General features: G+C 45.0%; 1 protein-coding gene across 2 annotated transcripts in view; it reads left to right on the top strand.

Annotated features, from left to right (window-relative positions):
- Positions 1-21,546, top strand: part of FRAS1 (Fraser extracellular matrix complex subunit 1) — a 294,040-nt gene that overhangs the window by 76,962 nt on the left and 195,532 nt on the right. The gene's annotated exons all lie outside the window — the stretch shown is intronic.

Below are 21,546 nucleotides of genomic sequence, written 5' to 3'. Positions count from 1 at the left end.
GGCTATAGAGCTAGATCTCCAGTTGTATTGCAATTCACCGTTACTCCAACGAAATCGATTTATACCCATTTGGAGCTTGTTGCCATGGGAAGTTGTTAAGGCTAAGAACTTAAGAGTCTAAAAGGGATGGGAAACATTCTGTGGACAACAAGAAGACCCAGACAAAAGCTGGGCTGTGTCTACACTGGCATGAATTTCCGGAAATGCTTAAAACGGAATACTATTCCGTTTTCAGTTTTTCCGGTAAAAGAGCGTCTACATTGGCAGGCTGCTTTTCCGGAAAAGCCCTTTTTCCGGAAGAGCGTCTGTGGCCAATGTAGACGTGCTTTTCCGGAAAAGAGCCCCGATCGCCATTTTCGCAATCGGGGCTTTTTTCCGGAAAAGACTACTGGGCTGTCTACACTGGCCCTTTTCCGGAACAGTGTTCCGGAATAAGGACTTATGCCCGAGCGGGAGCAGAATAGTTTTTCCGGAATAGCGGCTGATTTTGTACAGTAGAGCGTCGTTGCTTTTCCGGAAATTCAAGGGCCAGTGTAGACAGCTCGCAGCTTATTCTGGAAAAGCGGCTGATTTTCCGGAATAAGTGGCCCAGTATAGACACAGCCCTAATGTTTATTTTTGGATGAGATTTATTTATCAGGCTGAGACCTGGGGAGGGAGGGAGACAGATTACCCCACATCTGCCTGTGGTGGCGTTCTTGCATCTATCTGCACTGAAGCTTGTGGTTTTGACCTTTCTCCCAGACAGGATGTTACACGAGACGGACCTTGGGTCTAATCCTGTCTTGACCGTTCCTGCATTCGTACGTTTATCAGCTGACGGTCTTGTGTGAGTAACCTCTTTATAAGCACAACATGATAGTGTACAGATCTTCAATATAGCCACTTCCCATGTTCATGGAGGTTACTAGTTCAGCTCTTGACTGCGCACCTCCCAGAGCATGTCTAGGAGCACGCAAACATCCACTTTCTTATACAGAGCTAGCGCTTGATCCCTGTGCATTGTCCATGTAAAACTAATGGCCCGTTCCCCCCCCCCCCCACGTCGCTTCCTCATTCACGTTTATGAAAGGAAAAGGAAACCGAGAGAGACTTTTCATGTGTTGGAGCTCTCTGCACTGTGTCACTTCTGCTATTCTGGGCATGAGAAAACATGTGCAGTGCTGACCGCAAGGAGTTAAATACAGGTTTGCCACGGCACTTGACATGACATGCCTGGCAGAGACGTCAACAGAGCACCTGCCGACTGTAATCTTTTCTAGCCCGTCGTCATCTGCCACGGCTCAGCGCATTTACCTGCACGATCGTATCACTCGCCATGCCAGGATGTCGTGCCGCGAGAGTTATTCTGTTTTGTGATTAAAAAGCTTCTAGTTCGCGAGAAACTGAAAATGGGCCCATTAAACTGTGTCGTGAATTTGTCCTTTTGGCAGCTTTCCTCGTGTTTCCTTGGATCCCTGAAGGGCCGAGTGGGTCCTTCGTGGCTTAGCTTGTCACAGCCCAGAGTTGGCCATATGAGGGAGTGAGGGAGAACTGGCTTTCCGTCCCCCATGTGTCCCTGCTCTGATTGTAATCCCAGGTAGGAGAGGGAGAGCAATAACTTTTCCCTGGTACTCCTCCCTGTGAGCGAGGGGATGGAGAAGAGTAGAAAATGCTTCCTTTATCCCTATCTCTGTCCTTCCCAACCTGTTTCCTGTGAAGAAAGCTGCTACAGGTTGGATCTCCCTAGTCCGGCACCCTTACGGTAAACTTTTTCATTTGAGACTGGTCAAATTGTATCAGGGGAGATCAGTTCTGGCTCCATTCCTGGCCCCAGCTGCTGTCCCTCATGACCCTCCTCCTGGCCCTCCTCAGGCTGCCTGCCCTCTGCCTCTATCCCTGCTGTTGCCTGCCAAACCCGGCCAGACTCTCAGCTCTGGCAGGGCTCCTGGCTGCAGGCCCTCTTGCCAGGCTACTCCTTGCCACCAGGGCTCTCTGGTTCAGGAACATGTGTGGTTGTCACACCACGAAAGTTGCCAGGCCAAAGTGTTTTAAGAGGTTCAACCTGCACTAAGTTTCTGTTTCACGTCTCCTTTGAAATAAATGAAAGACGACCATTACAAAGGAGAGCTGTACTGTGCTACTGCATCATTATTATATTTGTAACAGGCAAGCAATTATTCATAGCTGGGCATGAAGTCATGTGGTAAGAATTAACTGATGCCAGTCAGTAAGTGATATTAAAACAGACAAATATCAACCTCTTGTCTCAGAGTGTGTGTAGATATTGATGTCTGAAACTTTATGGACCCAAGAGAGAAGTTTTGAGAAAGTTGTTAAGTAGAGAAAGTTGTTAAGTAGGGGTCATTTAAGCCTGTCGAGGAGACAAAATTGAAATGTCTCCAGCAGGAATTTAACAAATGCAGTTTTTCAGTTCCATTCAATAATAGTCACTCCTTTCTTGTAATGTACGGGGATGGAGAGAAAGATCAATGTCCCATTCCATCCAGGCCTTGGCGTGTCCCAGGTTAAATATTTCATAGAAACAGCGTCTATTGATTAAGATAAACAGTAGTGGTAAAGAATCTTTATCTCTCTCTTTGTTTCCGTTTTTCGAAAGTCAAGTTTCATAAAATTAGCTTTTTTAAAGAAAGATTCCAGTAAGGGAAGCAGACTGGGGAGGTGAGTTACAGATTTTATTTATTAGAACACTTCTGAATTATTCATCTCTGTGATACAATTAAGTTTGGAAGGGTAGTTAATAGAATGACAGCAACGAAGATTCTTGCAAAACCCATATTTTATGCATCTAAAAATACTCTTTGGTCAGAATTGCAGCATCTCCGTTTTAAATAAATACAATGCTCCCTTTAGTGACCTGTTACTTAATGTTTTTGAAATGTATTAGCTAAATGGTTTCTCCCAGCACCAGCATGCATGAACTGATGATTCAGATGCAATTGAATATTGTCATTTATTGATATAAAATGATTTTTTTTATGGAAGATAGTCAATCTGACGCAAACATTTAATTAGCCAGCCTTGCAACACACAACAAAACTCGGAAATGGCAAAGGAAATTCACCAAAAGGTTTAGTTGATCTTTTATTTTGCCGAGATGCCTAAAGCCAAGTAAAAATCACGCACAGCTCTAATTACAATTCACATTTCTTCTCAGTCATATTTGCCTTTGGTCTGTTTCATTTTTCGTAACTTCTTAGCTTATGATACGGTACAGATGCTGTGTTGGCATTGGCTGCAGTACCATCAGCAAAGAACACGGGTCGCTTTTAGAAACTGCTGCCGGTAAATGTTAGGGATGTAAGAGTTTAGCTGGTTAATGGGTAGAAGGATGCTTATCAGACCTGTTAAAGATTAAACTCTGCAGCCTTGCTAGGGCCAGGAACCGGCAGCCTCCCCCAGTTAACCGTGTAACCGATAGAATGTTGATCACTTATACGGTTAATATTTTTACACATTTTTTACATCCCTAGTAAATATGCTCAGTATCTCAAAGGTGTTACCCCTTCTGTAAACTTGCTGTTGGAACAGGTTCCAAAATGGGAACTTTAGAGCTGGGATTTAGGTTCAGAGCCTCTGTCTCTGAAGGGTTGCTTCTCATTACATTGGCTAATGCCAGTGGAACTAGCAGGAGCCTTGAAAGTTGAAGCCGGCTAATGGCTGTTGTGTAGCTTTTGTGGATTGAGATGGTCCTTTCAGTCCAGTTGTTTTTTGTGTGGCCACATCATGACAAAGCTGCCATTGGCATTCAGCTGCCACGGGTAGGAATAGGAGTGGGGCCTCTCTCTCTCTCTCTCTCTCCTCTAGGAAGGCATTCCCGTTGAGCCAGACCTTCGGCAGTGTTAAGAATTTGCATGATTCCTTTGGAGCCATGGGATCGTTATTGTTCACAGAATCGCTGTATCTACCAAGCTCACTGCCTGCAGCACGCTGTACAGCCCCGCTTAAATACGTGGAAAGGATGAAGAGCTGACTCATTCCTGTGTAAGGTTTCAACCCCGTGGTTCTAGTTAGTCTTGCTAGTTCAAATCTGCTACCCCATGTTGAGTTGTTTTCTTTGGCTGGTGCTAGTCATGGCCTCAAGTCATAATCATGCTCTGGATTCTTAGTGGGTATTTGAATATTTGTACTGTGCAGATCCGCCACTTGGATAATTAAGTTTTGTAATTTTCAGAGAAACCACTGTGCTGGAGGCTGCAGCAAAGATTGTAGTAGAGCCCACAGAGTTTCTGTTAAGGGAACAGTCTGCAGCGAAATTGTAAGTGAAATCTCATTCAGTCGCTTCCGCTGACAAGAGCAGACTCCTTCAATTCCCCTCTTACTGCAGCCTTTCGTTCAGATCCTTGTGCACAAATCTTTAGTCTTGAAGTTTGCCCAAGTATTTAAATGTGCTGATACGAAGCAAAATTGTGAGGGCGCCTGAGAAGTTTCATCAAACCTGAATAATCAGCAAAGATTAAGGAAAGAGTTGCTGACTAGAGAAGATAAAACCTGCATTAAAAATCACCCACTGGAGCCTGTTCCAGATTGCATTACAGTTGGTGGCAAAACTCCCTTTTAATTTCACTGGCAGCAACAAAGGTAGATTCACAGAAGGAGATTAAAACAACAACATGGCCAAGGAAACATTTAAATCATGGAAAGAAATCTCTCATTGACCTGGGACATAATGAGCAGCATTCCCCCTCTCCCTCCCCTCCATTTTACATGGGATGCCTTTGCTCATTACTCTAAGAACATCACTTTTGGTGGATGTGTGTAGAAGTGAGCAATAGGGACCATGTTGCTTAATTCAGCTTCTTCTCTACCTCTTCCTCCAATTCTGCAAGGGCTTCTGTCACTGCAGTGGTACAACACTAAGAATGGGACCCTGTCCCGGGTGCAAAAGATCTGTGTGACAGGTTGCACCACAAAATTCCCTTTGGGTTTGTTCCCCCTGGAGTGCTGATCAAGCCACTGAGCCTACCCTCCCGCCCTCTGGGGCTACCCTAGGGTTGCCAGGTGTCCGGTATTGACCTGAACAGTCCGGTATTTTCACCTCCTGTCTAGTAAAAAAAATTCAGAAAATACCGGACAGATAAAATGTCTGGTATTTTTTGACCCCCCCCGCCAGTAGGCGAAAATACCAGACACCTGGCAACCCTACGATGTACTCAGCAACTGTGCCCAGCCCCGCCCCCCAGGTCTCCAAACCCCTTCCCCCCTCGGACACCCACCAAACCCGCTGCTTACCTGGTTCCGCAGGGGCTGTGCTGATTTTTCTATTTTTTTATTTTTGTTGGTTTAATAACTGCTGTCAGGGTTCTTTTTTTGGCTCAACAACTTTGGTCTCCCCCTTTTTTCCTCTCAACAGAATTTTGTTCCTGTTTTTTTTTCTTTTTGAGGGGTGGGGGGTTCGGTATTTTTGGTTAAACAATCTGGCAACCCTAGGCTCCCCACCACCCATTCCTGCTGGACCAAATCCTCTAGTATCCCCCAGCCAAGTTGGACAGAGTTGGGGTTACTGCCCCCCCTGCAGAGCAACATAAACCCTGAACCAGCTCAGCTCGGCTTTAAGGGCTCAGCACCCAGGAAACCAGCCCTCAAAAGGAATCGGAACCCCCAACAAATATGTCTTACTCTGTCTAAAAGTTTTACACAGAGAAATCTTATGAGCTTTCCCTCTTTACCAATGAAAGAGAGAGACTCACAGTGGTTGCTTCCCACTCCCCTGGCCTGGCCACATGTCTTTAGAGCAGTGTTTCCTGGTTGGTGCTCCGCAGAACTCAGGGTTCCGTGAAGAGCCAGCACTCCCCTGCCCCCTCTTAAAAAGACAGAGCTGCGGGAATCATGGCAGAGGGGTTTTTTTTTTGGCTCGATGAAACACGGCGTCGGGGCCCTAGGGGTTCCATGGCCAAATAAAAATTGGGAAACACTGTTTTAGAGGACCAACCACAGTTTGGGCTTATAAGACAGACAAGAATATTCACAGGTCATTAGTTTGAATACTGAGTCATTAAGATTTTAAAGTCTGGTCCTCATAAGCACATTTAGAATTAAAACCAGATTCACACTTCATATTTTGAACTTCATATGCTAGAATGATATAGGCACAAAAATAGGATATACAGATTTATCAGATTGTAACTTTAAAATTGCTATGTTACATGAGGTGTTTCATCTAAAGCATCCTCAGGTTATACATATTTATATTTATACGCCAATGTTCATAAAGCATGGGGGTGCCTCATGGCAATATGTTTTTGGAATTGCTTCTCCTTGCTTGTTGTATGTGCATTGGAGGAGATTATTTATATACAACATATGTCGAGAAAAGGCAGGGAAACTTCCTTCCTTCCTTCCAGTAAAAAAACAACCCCCCCAAAAATAATCCCCCTCACTGATAGCGACAAATTGAAATTACAAAGGGAGGGTACATTTTTAAAATGAGTCGTTACCTTAGAAGCTGCACATTTTTTCAAAAGCAAGCAGGGAGGGAGAAAGTGGTTCTGGCATATTTCAAGGTGAAATGTTTGTGAGTGATTATTGCTCTGGAAGCTTTCAAGACAGCAGAATGTGCTGATAATGCAGGTAACGGTTGGACAAATGTAGTCCCTAAATCAAATATTAACGAGAAAAAATGCATGGCTGAAGGCCATGAGTGTGTTTCACATGTGTTCACAGAGTATAGATATTAACCTACTATAAGATGGTTATCACCCCATAATTTCCCTTGAGCACCGATTTCCTTTTTCTATGGACATTTAATAGGTTAACTGTTGCATTTGGCACTATTTGGTGCCTCTAAATTGCCCCAAATGGTCAATCGTCTTTCTGCACTTATCTGGGCCAATATATTTGTTCTGTTGGTAGGGTATGTGTTGAGTAATAATACTGCTGTTGTTGTACTTTGCATTAGCACCTTTTATCCTGATATTACCTACCGTTTCCTGTTGCTGTGGTGCCTGGTGCTTGCTACTCTTTCGCTATGAGTCTTACTTAATTCATCCAGCATTTGTGGCAACACCTATTGGGAACGGGCAGTCTTTTCCCCCACACCTTTGTCTGATTGTCCCAGGTTTGGCTGTTGCCCACCTGTCAGCGGTTCACATTCCTTCTGACTGTGGAAAGGTCACCGTGAGTTTCCCAACAGCAGCCTAAGCCCAAAACTATCTTAACTAAAACAAAGTTTGTTGTAAAACGGAAAGAAAAATCAAATTCAACCAAAATTAAATGGTAGAAAATATACTTGGGTCTAAGTCTGCATGTGATCTTAGCAAAGTAGGTTACATAAGTCTTAAATGTGGTAGAGAGAATTCAGAAACCAAAGTGTTCACCCGTTAGAGACCCTAGATGGGATTTTCAAAGCTGTCTGAGAGGGTTAGACATGTCATTTGATTTTTACACAGCAAGATCAATTTGAAGATAGCAAACTGGCACAGTTGGGTCACAAATAAGGGTTTGCTAGTTTATAGCCTAACACCGAAGGTCTAGCTTCACATAAACTGCTTCTCTCTGACTGGTTTCCAGTGGCTTCTACAGCATAGGCCACAGTGAGCACTTCTAAAGCAGTGGTTCTCAAACTTTTTTGCCCATGGCCTACCCCACTCAATGCAAAATCTTTCTGTGGGCCAGTAGCCAACCACCCATGATGATTGAATGGTGCAGGAGAGGGCTGGGGGTGGGCGTTCTGGGTGGCAGGGAGGGTGTAGAAGCGAGCTGGGGTGAGTATCTGTGCAGGAGGGGTGCGTGTGAGGGGATGAGGGTAGGAGTCTAGGCCTGAGGTGGATATGGGCTGCCTATCTATCTGTGCCCCCCCATGGCTTCCATGTACTCTCCCCCCCCCCCGCTGCTCCCATTGGCCAAGATTCCAGCCAATGGGAGTAGTGGGGGAAGCTTCCAGGCGAGAGGTTTCCTGTACTGCCATTCCCCCAGCTGGGGTGAGGGGAACAGTAGCATGGAGAGCCACTTTCTAGCCGCACGAGCTGGATCCAGCCGGCAAGACTTAGGGATTCCTCTTCCACAACAGGAAGCTGGCGGTGGCACACCAACCCCTCAAGGAGGTGAGTATAGGGCTGGAGTACCAGTGCATGCTCCCCTCTGAAGGGGGGGCACCTGCAATATAGTCATGGACCACTAGTGGTCTTCAGACCACACTTTGAGAACCACTGCTCTATAGGGTTTTACAGGCTGATTAAAGGGATATTTTCTTATTCTTTTACACAGGTGAGTGGAAGATGCTTGTTTAGTCCCATAGACTGCTCTGAAAATCTCAGCACCTCTTTTATTTCAACTTTTCAGAGTCTTTTGCTCTTTGCATGCCAGTGCCTCACAGCTCCAATTGCACGTTATCAGAGAAACTTTGTGTCGGGTTGCATCAGAGATCCCCTTGAGACTGTCACCCACTGTGCTAATCATACCACTGAGCCTGCCTACCTGCCTTGTGGGGCGCCCCACCAGCATGCCCCTTTACACCAAAAGCTCTGATCTCCCCCAGCATAGGCACAGAGTTGGGGTAACAGCCCTCCTCCCAGCAGAGGAGGTCACTTGCCTTTGTAAGACCAACCACAGTTTAGGCTTACCAGAAAAACAGGCCCATTCACAGATCATTGCCTTGAGCACCGGGCTGTTGAGTTCCTTAAGTATCACTAATGACTCTCACCAGAAGACACAGATTAATAACCAGGTTTACACTTCACATTTCTAACTTCCCATACAAGAAAGATACATGCACACAAATAAAATATACACATTCAGGGGATTACAAGCTCTTTAATGATAGGTTACTTGCCCAATTTTTCATAAATTATATTTGAGTTATACATAATCCTATTCAAAAACAGATTTCCATAAAAATAGAGAGCATAATGTCACACTTCCACACACACATTCATGGCATCTTATCAGTTATTTTCTTTCCTGAGTTGTGAGCAGCAGCACTTATCTCCTGGTTATTTCTAGACCAGCCTCTATCAAAGCTTCTTTCCATTTAATCCATCGATTCAATATTATATAAACTCTTCTCGAGTCACCTATACCATGAATGTGTCTTCCACAATGTATCCATCTTCCTTACACCGTACCTTCTCCCTTGCTGTGAATGGCCAGTTGGCATGTAACTATCCCTCTTCCGCAAGTGATGAGCAGGGCGTGTCTTTGTTGACTAGGTATTTTTTACTGAGGGTTAACAAAGAGGCATTAGCTGTCTCACTATGAAAACATCATGGATACAGTACACTTTAGTTTTGCTGGGAAGTAAAGTAGTTGAGGTCAATTCCAGATGGGCGTAGCTTTTGGTAAATGCTACAGGTATCCTGTCTTCACATGGGATTTTAGGGCCAGATAACTATGGAACATGTAAATCTCCCTCCCCTTCCCCCCCCCCCCCGGTTTTATGCAGAAGACAAAAACACCGACTTTCCTGCCTTGCCTTCATGGTGTCTCTATATCCCAAGCTTAATCGTCCGTGTCGTCAGAGTACAGCATTGTCTCATGTCCTATGCCCCTTTATTAATGTAAAATATGATCTCTTGCTGGATGACTTGGAGCTGACTTTCAACGGGACTTGTGTTTCTCACTCACTTAGACACTATTGATGTTCTCCCCGCTGTGCCTTGGCATTTCAAAGGGGCAGTATTGTGGAACCCAGGATCAGCTGGGGACTCCTCAGCTCATCCCAGGCTCCATGCGGCATTTCGGCAGGTTCTGGAGAAATGTCGCTTGGAATTCAGGGTTAGCTGGGGGAGTCCCCAGCTGACTCTGGGCTCCACGGCACTTCAGCGTTTTAAAGGGGCAGTCCTGCACAGCTGAGCTGTGGATCGACTGTACAGTGGCTGCCCCGTGGAAATGCCACCCTGGCTCAGCTGATCCCCGGCTCAGTTGTGTGGCGCTGCCACTTTGAAGTACCCCTTCTTCCCTCCCTTTGCTGCCTCTATCTGATAGAGGCAGCAAGTGTGTGTGTGTGTGTGTGTCGGGGGGGGGGGGGGTTCGACGAATCTACTGACTATCCGATAAGCATTTGCTTATTGGATAGTCAGCTAGTGCTTAACATCCTTAGGTAGAAGTGCCCATCTCCTGTCTCAACCAGGTGGGTGCAGAAATCTCTGAAAGGTCATTGTTTAGAGTTTGAGGGGGCATTTAACTTCCTCTATTCTGGTGCCTTTCTGTGTACATCGGCAAAACACCCCCCTGGAACCCATCCCTGCTTCCCTGTAGGAGATGCACAAGATTTCCTGTAGACGTTGGACTTAATTCCAGATCTGTACAGCCCCGATTGGGTGGAGGGGAAAGAACGGACACAGAATAGGCTGAGTTTCTCTAGGCGCAGCACCTCTGAGCCTTCATGCCATGTAATGTGAGGGTGTGGGTTCAGGTAGGGGTAGGCCAGGTAATGTGGTCAATGCCCAGCTGGTGAACTCAGCCTTCTGAGGGATGTCACTCATTGGGGGAATAAAATGTTGAGTTAAAAGCTCGCAAAAGGACTTGAAATCTGTAATGTTGCTAAATCATTCTTCAATACCATTTTCTAAAAATAGAAGCACAATTTCCTGGCCCCATTCAACTTGGGAGGTGTGTGGGCTTTCCGGTGTGCACGGCAGGGAGCATATAGATATCACTTACACTGTGATCATCAAGGAAGTGCCAAGGTATCTTTCTCCATCTGAAAAAGAGCAGGCCATCATTCTAAGTTAGGGATTTTTTTTTTTAAAAGCATAATTTTGTTGTGGAGCTCGTAGTCTGCTGGTGCCAAGACCAATTAATGTACTCATTTATAACAGATGGCAACACTGAGCCTGTGTATTCAAGTAATATACTAAGCTGTTACATACCTTTTGCTGCCATTTATTTCAATCTGTTTGGCCATAAAATTATAACCTACTTATATCTTGGCAGCTACTGATGATCAGAGGGCTATGGAAACAGTATTAGAGCAACGCTAAGGTTGTTTGTGAGAGCCCATTTTTTTGCAGTTCTTTTTAAAGATTTTCATTTAGTAATGAGGCCACCATGCAATGGCCTTTCCCCATTTAAAGAGCCAAGAGACCCAATGTAATCTGCTAGCTCACATTAAAGATATGGGTATAAAGTGCTGCATTGTCACAGACCTGTGTGCTTGGATTCCCATTCCCACTAATGGGATTTGGGGGGGACACCTCCTTGCTTTGCACTTTGAAAATATACCTCCATATAGTTTTGGTCAAGACTGTCTGCAGAAATAACCCTGGTGTTTGTCGTCCCCTGCTTTCTTTGCCACTCTTCATACAGTATGGTACGCAAGAGATGCTACAACAAATGACTTGTACTGAAGGAGATTTTCCATTTGAGCCAGTCCCGCTGACTGCAGTGATTTTAATCCCCTGGTGTTTTTCGTTAGAGATAGGAAAAAAGGCTTAGCCTGTCTTGGCTAAACTCAGTAGAGGTCCAGGCTTTCACCCTGTGATTGCTTTCATTTCTACAGTGTGACACAGTTAATTTAAAGTTACTTGAGCTGCTGGGAATATTGTTTCATCCTTTGGTATGTCCACACTGGGACCTGAATGGTTTCTATAAATTAATGTTCCAAAGAAGGCCTAAGTGTTTTTCTGGCACTCCTCTGTAGGCTTTCCCCTCTCACTCAAGTCTATTTTATAGCCAGTTTCAAATCTGCAAAGTTTTTTCAAATGGTGTTTCCATGTACAGTAGCCGTCTGCAGTTCCCTAGCCCTTGAAACCCAATTTGCAAACATTCTGGAAGATTTCACTTTGGTCAGTTTTTGGAATCAATCTCGGTTCACTTGGACATATAAGGATACGTTTTTGCTAAGCTGCTTATGTGCGGCTGAGTCCTCTGCACGTGTTCCATAGCAATTCAAACACTTGCCACATCATCTGGTATATTTTTATTAATGAGCTTGACTCAAAAAGCAGGAGTGTGCTAATCATATTTGCAGATGACACAACAGTTGGGAAGCATCACCAATATGGAGGAATTTCCATTGACTACTCGATTAGTCAATAAGGGGGGGATCCCGCTCCTGTCAGGCTCTTATTACATTTAAAGTGCGGAGCCGCAGCATCCTGGGGGTGGTGCAAGCTGGGACTGTTCAGTCCCGGCTCGCGGTGCCCCTGGGAGCTAATCCTACAGTGGGTTACCCATGGTAGCTCCTGGGGGTTGTGAGAACTAGGACTGAACAGTCCTGGCTCACGCCGTTTCTGGGACCCAGCGGCTCTGCACTTTCTATGTAGTAAGAGCTCGCGTTGCCCTACCTTCCCCTACCGCCTTCCACCAAGGAGATGGTGCTGGCTTTTAAGCGCCTGCTCTCCAGCTCCTGCTTCCCCCCCTTGCTGCCTCTGATACAGAGGCAGCAAAGGTGGGGGGGAGCGAGTCGTGGAGTAGTCATTCGACTACCCAATAAGCTTGTGCTTATTGGGTAGTTGACTACTCAACTAGTCGCTTACATCCCTAATTTTAAGTGCTTTTCCTTGGCATTTATGCAGCCCTTTCTGCTCTTTTAGACTGCGTAGTGTATTTTCGAAACCGCTTATTTCGTCATTTGGTGCTGTCCATACAGCGCCAAATTTCTAAATAACTCTCCATTCCAAAATGCCCCATAACTCTCGTGGAACGAGGGCTACTGGGATGTCAGAATAAGCCACCCGTTATTTCAAAATCTATTTTGAAATAACAGGCTGCTTCAATAGACACGGAATAGCTATTTTGGGACACTTCTGGTATCCTGAAATAGCTCCACAGTATAGACGTACCCTAAAGGAATTATCAGTGCTCCTCTTCCTCCACACTGCCAGGGTGGGGGAGAGGAAATGCCATTGGTTTATGCAACCAGGTCCTGTCACCTAAATGGGGAGAGGTGAACCTTAAATGCACCCCCTTTCCTGCTATTTTCTTTTGGCTGAGTTTATATAACCACATACCTGATTTTTGCAATGCAGTAATAATTCAGCATACAGTGATTACTCATCATAGGCGAGATCAAATGCAAAATATGATAGACGCTCTGAAATTGTTTCAGGAATTTAATCATGCTTCACGCAAGCCTGCACACACACGAATGGCTTTCCCAAATTGTGGTGTTTGCCATTGTAGTCTCACTTGGTATTTGCAATGAGAAAACTGCTATTCTTTTGGCTAAAATTCTCAAATATTCCTACGGATTTGGATACCCCATTAGTGGAAATTGCACATGTAAATCCTCTAGGGGGCTTGGCAGATCTCACTTGGTTGTGCCTATATGAAATACTAGAAGATTTACCCAGCATTGCTCAAGTTTTGCTTTTCTTGATTTAAATCATTGATCTGGGCTAGGGCTGTGGATGAGGGGTTCAGGATGCAGGGTGCCCTGGGGAGAGAGGACAACCCCAGCCCTCTCTCACTGCAGCAGCTTCAGGTCATATGAAACGCTTCTCTCCATGGCTGCTGTAGCAGCCACGGCCCGGAGAGGGGTTGCAGGTCCCCTGGTTGGCGGACAGACAAATAGACAAACAGACAGACAAACTCTGAAATATATAGCGGATAGCTTTTCCTTTCTTCACCCCTATGCCCGACTGGCCCAATGAGGTTATAGCTGTCCCATGCCCCATCTCCAGCTCTTTGCTGCCTTTAGTGGTCATTCGATAGTATAACTATTCCTCCTACCAGACCCCTCTCTTTCCATTTTATGAGAAACAGTCAAACCCAAACCCTTACCTTTCTTTAAGTTAGGATAAGAGGAAGCTGCTTACTAAAGTTGGTGGTCCTAGTTCTTACCATTTAGAAAGAGTTCTTGAACAGACTCACAGATGGCTGGGCGGATGGACAATGTTTCTAAAATATCTAGTAAACAGGATAAAAGTTACAAAAGACCCTAAATTACTCATGTATCTAAATCTCAGAGGAAGTCTGTGGGACTACAGTGCTTTTGAAAATTTACTGAAAGTCTCTAGGCACTCAAGAGATCTGGGTTTTGTTCCCGGTTCTGCCACTCACTGGGTGATCTTGGTCAAGTCACTTCACTGTTCTGTGCTTCAGTTTCCCTTGCTGTAAAGTAGGGCTAATGATACAGTCCTTTGTAAGGTGGTTTGATCTCTACTGATGAAAAGTACGGAATGAGAGGTAGGAACTATTATATTCTACTACTGTTGAGAGATCTGAATGATTAGTTAAAGGTGTGAAACTTAAACAGAAATCAAACTAGAGAAATAGTTTACTGAACCATATTCCATAATAATGGTTTGTTTTAGTCCTGTTAGTGTTCAGGGAAAGTGTCCATTTAACATCTTAATTTTCCAGCTTGTTTCCTGGGGGAGAAACAGGGCAGGTTTCTGAAAGAAGAGTTTAGTATTTAACTTGCTGAGGTCGGAAATCCCCAATGGTATTTAACCTGAGTATATTTCTTCCGATTCTGTCCTGTCCCAGAACTGCATACAGGGTCTGATGCTGGTCCCACTGAAGTCCATTGGGGGCTGTCTATGCAACATTTTGAGGAGAATCTCCCAGACAGAGTCAACGGACTGAGGGTAGCAGGGCTCATGGCAGAGGTCTGAAAATAGCTGTGTAGGCTGCACTGCAAAGTTGAGCCAATTATGCTCTGAAGTCTGTTAGGGAATGGGGGAGGAAGGGGGCTGAGCCCAAGCAACAATTTTAGAGCCGTGTCTATACAGCTACAGTAGAGTCTCGATTATCCGACCTTCCTTTATCCAACATTCTGTGTTATCCGACCTGCCTGTGGCTGCCCAAGGCAATTGTGCAGGCGGCGGAGCTGGCAGAGTGGAGCGCAGAAGGGAAGGCGCTGGGCAGTGCGGAGACAAAGGCGGTGAGAGAAGAGGGAGGAGGGAGCAGGGCTATGAGGCAGGATGCTGGAGCCCAGCTGCCCCCACCCCTGAAGGTCGCGGGGCACCCCGATCTTTCCCATCCCCTCCGGCCAGTCGCACTGTCCCCGACCTCCCCTATCTCCCCCGGCCAGTCACGCTGCCCCCGACCTCCCCTATCTCCCCCAGCCAGTTGCGCTCACAAGTGCGCTGCAGTAGAATTAATACAGGCTCATCTTCTGGTATCACATGTGCGACCCTTCAAAATATTGGCAAACCTCCCTCAGCAGAACCGGCTTCTTCATGCACGCAAGTCGGTTTTGAAAATAGACTCCGCAACGGTAATGTTTCTTTCATAGCGTTGGTAAAAAACAAGCAAACAAACCCAAAACCTGAATTGTACTGGGGGTCATTTAATCTACTTTGAATTCATTCTGTCTCTTGGTTGTTCCATTAGTGCATCTCTCTCCAAACCACATATAAAACCTCTCAAGCTTTTGGTAGGTTTTGATTTATTCTGCCAGTTGCCTCATATTGTCAACTAATTGGAGTGGAAATGTAAAATGAAAGCAGTACAGTAATTCCTCATTTAACACGTGCCCGCTTAACATGTTTTTGCAATAGCCCGGTTGTTTTTTTAGAGAACGTTTTTTGAATTACACGACCGTCCCCAGAATAACACGATTTCCCCAGCCGTCCCATTGCCGGCAGCTGTGCGGGGCTTCCCCCGCCTCCCTGCAAAGCGGCGGAGGGTTCACCGCTCACTGCGCCGTTCCCCGCTGACCCCCCCTCACCGGACGCAGTGCAGGTCCCAGCAGACCCATCACAGGGGCATACTCCCAACCCAATCCCCCTCCTTTCTCCTCCCCTTCCCTTCCCCAGAGCCAAACACCTCCCCTCCCTGCTGTAACCCAGGCCCCTTTTTTCCCCCAACCTTATGTCCCGGTCCCAACAGACACGACCGCTTGAAACGCAACCCCCACCTTTTCCATTATTTTCAATGGGAAAATTGACCCCACATAACACGTTTTCACTTAACACGATCGTTTTCTGAAACATCTATAGTGTTAAATGGGGAATTACTGTACTAGTGAGTTGCCAAGTCTCCTCATTTGGCAGTGACTGAATGCTGCTGCTCAGTGTATCGTAAGTGTAATTGCTCTGAGTTTTGACAATGTGACCCAGTCATTTTCCTCTGAGACATCTGATACCTGCTTTTCTTCAGTGCTCTGGTTGAGGAGAGCCGCATTTGAAGTATATCCCATCCCGCATTCTTGTGGTGTTAAGAATACAGCAGTGGTGTATACTGCCGAATGCCGTCATACATAACTTGGCCTGAGTACTTTGTCAGTAGATGCTTCACAGCAGGACTGGAAGCTCATCCCCTCCCGTCCAACTGGCTTTTGGTATCTGTGTTTGAAGAGGGCATTGTCACGTGCTAATCATGGTCTGGATCCAGAGCAGGTTCCCCACTGTGAAAATTGGCGAACCCTAGAAACTTGTTTTTCCCGACTTCTCTTGAAAGTGGGAGGTGGAGAGGGAGCAGGTGAGAAGGCTGGGTGGGTTATCAGTGAATAAGGATCACATGGATTTTCTACAAGATGAGAAGAAATGCCAGTCTGAATCCTGAGCTAATATTTATGGCCCTGGTCAGACCTCCCTCCCCCCCCCCCCCCCCAGCTGCTTTTCTCCCCAGCCTACTAATCCTAGAAATGCCACCAAACAGATGCCCTGTTTTGAGTCCTGCATAGCAGAGCGCAGGGCGCAGCATCTGCTGGCATTTTATGGAGGGGATGAAGATTTCCATACAGCTTGTGAAACAGAAGATGGGAGGCGGGGGGGGGGGGAGCTGCACAGCTGCTGTTTGCTTCCCATCTCCACGGTCAGACGGCAGCAGATTTAAGCCTGGGCTGTTTTCCAGTGGGATGCTGTCCCACAGCGCATGTTTGGGATCATGTAACGGAGGCTTTCTGCGCTTAACATCACACTTCAACCTTTTTATTCTACAGAACAGAGACAAAGCCAAGCTAGAACAAGCACTGTTGGGCCATATAAAGCTGCTCTGTCAATTCAAAACAGCTATTTTAACTTCAAAGGGTTAAATTAACATAGTGGTGGCAGGTTGTGGTGACTGCAAAACAGGTTCAAGTATCTTCTTTCCCATGTCTAGCCTTCATCCATCTTTGTCTTTCTTCTACTTTTGGCTTCCAGGACGTCCCCAAGCTTAGAACAGTTCCTCATTATGTGACTATGCAGTACTCGGAGGCCATGTCTCCACTTACTGCAGGATCGATGCTTCGGCGATCGATCTTCTGGGATTCGATTTAGTGGGTCTAGTAAAGAACCTCTAAATCGAATGCTGAGGGTGTCCTTGTGGATCATTGTTTCTACCATTGACTTCCTGCTGTGGGCCTGCCCAAGAAAATTGATGCAAGGTATGACGACTCCAGCTGCATGATTCACGTAGCTGGAGGTGTGTATCTTGCATCGATTTTCTCTGTCAGTGTAGACCTGGCCTCTGTTTCTCTACCATTCAATCCCTCCTTAAAACCTAGTGCATGGAGTTATGTTCTTCTCACCGGTACTCTCCAAACCCTGCTGTATCTGGCTGCTAGGCGTTGGCTTTCTTTTGTCTTGTCTCTGCGCTTGTAGACAGTGAAGGACTGAGGATGGGTTGCACTCTATGGCCCTGTTCTTTCTGTCCAAACTGCTAGTATGTACCCCTGCAGCTACATAGAATCAATGAGATTATGGCCAGCCTGTGAGGATCTGGTTTATATTCCCATTGAGGGACTGTTTATAAAGGGATATGTGCATTTATGGTACAGGTTGAACCTCTCTAGTCGGGCACTGTCTGATCTGGCAACATCTGTGGTCCAGCACAATTTTAGTTAGCCCAATGTCCACTTTTAATGAGTGTGGCCAAGTGTTCCACAATGCCATAAAGTTTGTTTACAGCCACCAGTCCTGGCTGTCAGTGTTCTGTGCTGTTGTTTAGCTCTAATTTACCTCTAAATGTCTTCTAAGAGCCCAGTAAGCAGTGGAAGTGTTGGTAATGCTGCTAGACAATATTGATCTTCCATGGTTTGGCTAATTCTTGGGTTCAGCACTGCTCAGGTCCCGAGAGTGCCAGATTGGAGAGGTTCAGCCAGTACCATACAAATGATATTTATCAATGAAAATCAACTTTATATGATGTAATGTTCATCTCGTATTATGGTCTTAAAACATTCAGTTTAATTAGCTATCCTTTCTTTTGGTTTAGAAAAGTGCTAAGAATTAATTAATAACAACAGGGATACTTATCACTTACACAGTGCTTTGTACTTCCAAAGTGCTTTGCAAACATTATCTCGTTACTTATGCTGCTAATTATGGTACCGTTGGTGGAGAAGAAAAATCCTTTGATGTTCATTTTGAATTAAACATACACCCTTAACAGGACTTGAGTTCTGCACTGATACATTGTAGCAGATATTTTGTCCACTAGGCTACATGATTTTGTCCACTAGGCATGGGGGATTTACATCTTCTCCTTTGTCTACTGCAAGGCCTAATTTTACTTCATAAATAATGATACCAAGAGCTTTAACATTTGTGTTATTAGTGGTATAAATATGACACTCAAGTGATACGGGCAAATAAGTGGTGTTAGCCCCTTTTTTACAGATGGAGAAATTGACCCATAAGGGATAAAACCATCAAAAACATCTGAGTCCCATTTTCAAAAAGATGCCTTTTAAGGCAATTAGGGTCCAAAGTCATTTAGGTGCTTTTGAAATTTTTACCTCTGCTGTTTTGATTAAGGTCACACAGTGACTTAGTACCAAAGCTGGGAACTCGCAAACTTCTGGCTCCTGATACCGTTTACTAATCTTCCAGTTGATGTTACATCTCGGTAATGATCAAATCGTCTCAGAAATGAAAAAAATTATGGACCTAGGCTAGCTTAGTGTGTTCTCTGATTGAGTGAAGTTCTACCTATACACAGAGTTATATAAACATATTTTTCTGTGTTTACATTTTTTCATTAAAGTAGCTGTAGCTATATAGTTCCCCATAAACAGGACATATGCCACATGCCTTTAACAAGTACTGTTAAACCTACCAGAAGTGGTTATCAGAAAAACATCCCAGATTCCCCATTGAGTTTGGTCCTGCTAAGATAGTAAAGATTCTGCTTTTCTTCCACCTTGGCTTTAGGTTAATACCCTGCCGCGATTATCATTTTGCCTGATCATTGTACTTCACTGACAGGAGAAAAGTGTGAATATAATATCAAGTACAGCTGTTTCATTATTTTTCTATAGCTGCAGCCAAAAACTGAAATTATTTTTAGACATTAAAAGTTTCAAATGTATGTGTTTAATTATAGGTCTCTGTATCTGTTGTTGGGCACCACAGCCAAAGGGACTTGCTTCTTAGAGATGCTGAGGCCAGTTTCATATAGGTGCCTAATTAGTAATCCTTTAGGTCTGAATATTTTGGCATATGTTTTCAGGGCTGCATCTTCAAAACTAGCATTCAAAATCTCATCTGCAATTTTTTGCCTGCCTGTGATAAGGCAAGTCCGAGGGGGACCAGCTGAGATCACTCAATTAGGATGCACTACATAAAATAGGATGGCCAGTTCTCAAAGCCAGTGGTTATTCTAATAGTGATAGTCACCAAGCCAGCACAAAACAGCTTCTGTATCATCTTATGGGTTAATCAGAATCCAAGCCACACAGTTCCCTTAAAGTACCTAGGCTCCGGTTACCACTCAGACACACTCAAGTCAGATAAAGTTCTACCAGTACCAAAGAATTGGACATTTTACTTGCCAGGTCAATAAATATTTCAACCCTTATCCCAAGCACATGCTTATGGCCAATTTATTAAATGAGAAAAGAGAGCGAGAGAGAAAGCGTGTGTGTATTGGTTAAAAGATCAATACGCATACAGACATGAGTTCAATTCTTGAGGTTCAGTTACATAACGGGGATGGTGATCTTGTAGTTGCAAACGTTCTTTTAGAATTTAGCCCAGTGTTATAGTTCAAAATCCACATCTAGGGTGGTTCCAGCCAATGACTTGGGATCTCAATCCTTGTGGCCCTTGCATGGAACCTCAAGCAGATCTGAGACCCTAAGTCAATGTCTATAAAGGGGACACCGGGAGATCCTGGGATCTTATTTCTTCTGGCTCATAGCTTTCCCTGTGTGCATAGAAGCAGATCTGAGACCAAAAGGATCCTGTCCAAGAGACTTTATACTTTTGCAGCAGCCTCTTGGTCTAGGAGAGCACAATAGGCTTTTGATGTAACTTTCTGTCTCCCAGACATCGCAGCAATTAGCACAAGGTAACGTCTTCGTTACATAGTTCACATACAGTTTACCACAACCTTCAAAGAGACATTTGAACGACAATACTGCTTCAATCAAGTTTCCTCATAGGTGTTAATATTCCCTTCTGATCGTGAATCAAAGCTGTAATAACAGCCACCGAGGATTGTTTGTTCACAGTACAGAACCTGGGCAAACGCCTTCCACTTTACTGCTCTAACAATGCAAGTTTGCATTTCAAAGTTCTACTCTAACTTAAGGTCACAGTCCACTTATTATCTACCATCTTCCCCCCAAGTCTTTAAAGGTCGACCCTGGGTCATTCAGCCTATGAGCTAGTTAACCCTTTCCGGCTAGATGCTACATTTTAATCTGATGACTAATATTTCAGTCCGGTAATGTCACAATGCCCCTTCGTAAAAACAAATCCCTTCTATGTGAATATAATTGCAGGAGCAAATTGGGGATCCAACTGGAGACTCATTGAATAATTGGACCGTTAGTTCTTTTAGGACCAGCAAATCAGGTTAAACAGGTAGAAGCCAACCTTCTGCCCTATGATGAAGTTATAATGGCATAGCTTAACATAGTATAAAATAATAAGGCCTCTACGCTGAGTTGTGCTGTGTCAGACATTCAGGAGAGCTTGTTAGTCTTTAAGGTGCTACTAGACTATTTGTTGTTTTTTAAGTTTTTCCAGTTACAGACTAACTCAGCTACCCCTCTGAAACACAAAAACTCAGTGCAGAATTGGGGCTTACATGAGTGGTGTGTCCCTCACCCACTGGGCCTTGCTAAAATGAGCAACAGTATGGAAAAATCGAATGGTTTTCACAAAGAAGTGAAACCTCACACTTTCCAGTAAAGAGATATTTGAGGTCCAGACTCCAGGAGTCCTAGAAATGAGCTGTGCAGGACATAGCACCGCCGAAAGGGAACGGGAATTAATTATCTACACTATGCATGTTAGGCAGAGCTTGACACCATGACAACTCGCCCTGAATTGATGCTGTAACTAGACACTAAATCACATAAGAAAGAGATTCCGGGCTAGCACTCTACTACCACCTCCTCCTCTGGACATAGATTTCAGGCCTCGTTTTCAGGGATACCGAGCACACTTGAAGTTACTGAGAGTTACAGGCACTCAGCGCCTTTGAAGCAGTTCCTTCATGATATATGGATGAATACAAATTGGGCCTCACTGGTCCAGCACCTTTGGGACCTGACTGGTCCCAGATGAGGGATTTTTTTGGACCAGGAGAGGTTATTTCTAGCCCCCTTGTTGCCACTCCATCCCCTCTCCTGCCACCCCACTGGGCTTCCCGGCTTCCCCGGGCAGTCCACCTGATCGTTCCTGGGTCCCCCACTCCTCCACGGTGCACGGGGACTCTCTGATCCTGGAACATCTGTGGTCCTGCTGGACCAGAGAGTCCCAGTCTGTAGAGGCACAACCGGTA

Source organism: Pelodiscus sinensis, chromosome 4 (assembly GCF_052426305.1).
Source record: "Pelodiscus sinensis isolate ZL-2025 chromosome 4, ASM5242630v1, whole genome shotgun sequence".
Lineage (NCBI taxonomy): Eukaryota > Metazoa > Chordata > Testudines > Trionychidae > Pelodiscus > Pelodiscus sinensis.
Note: the sequence above shows the minus strand (reverse complement) of the source record. Positions and strands in the feature narration are given on the sequence as shown.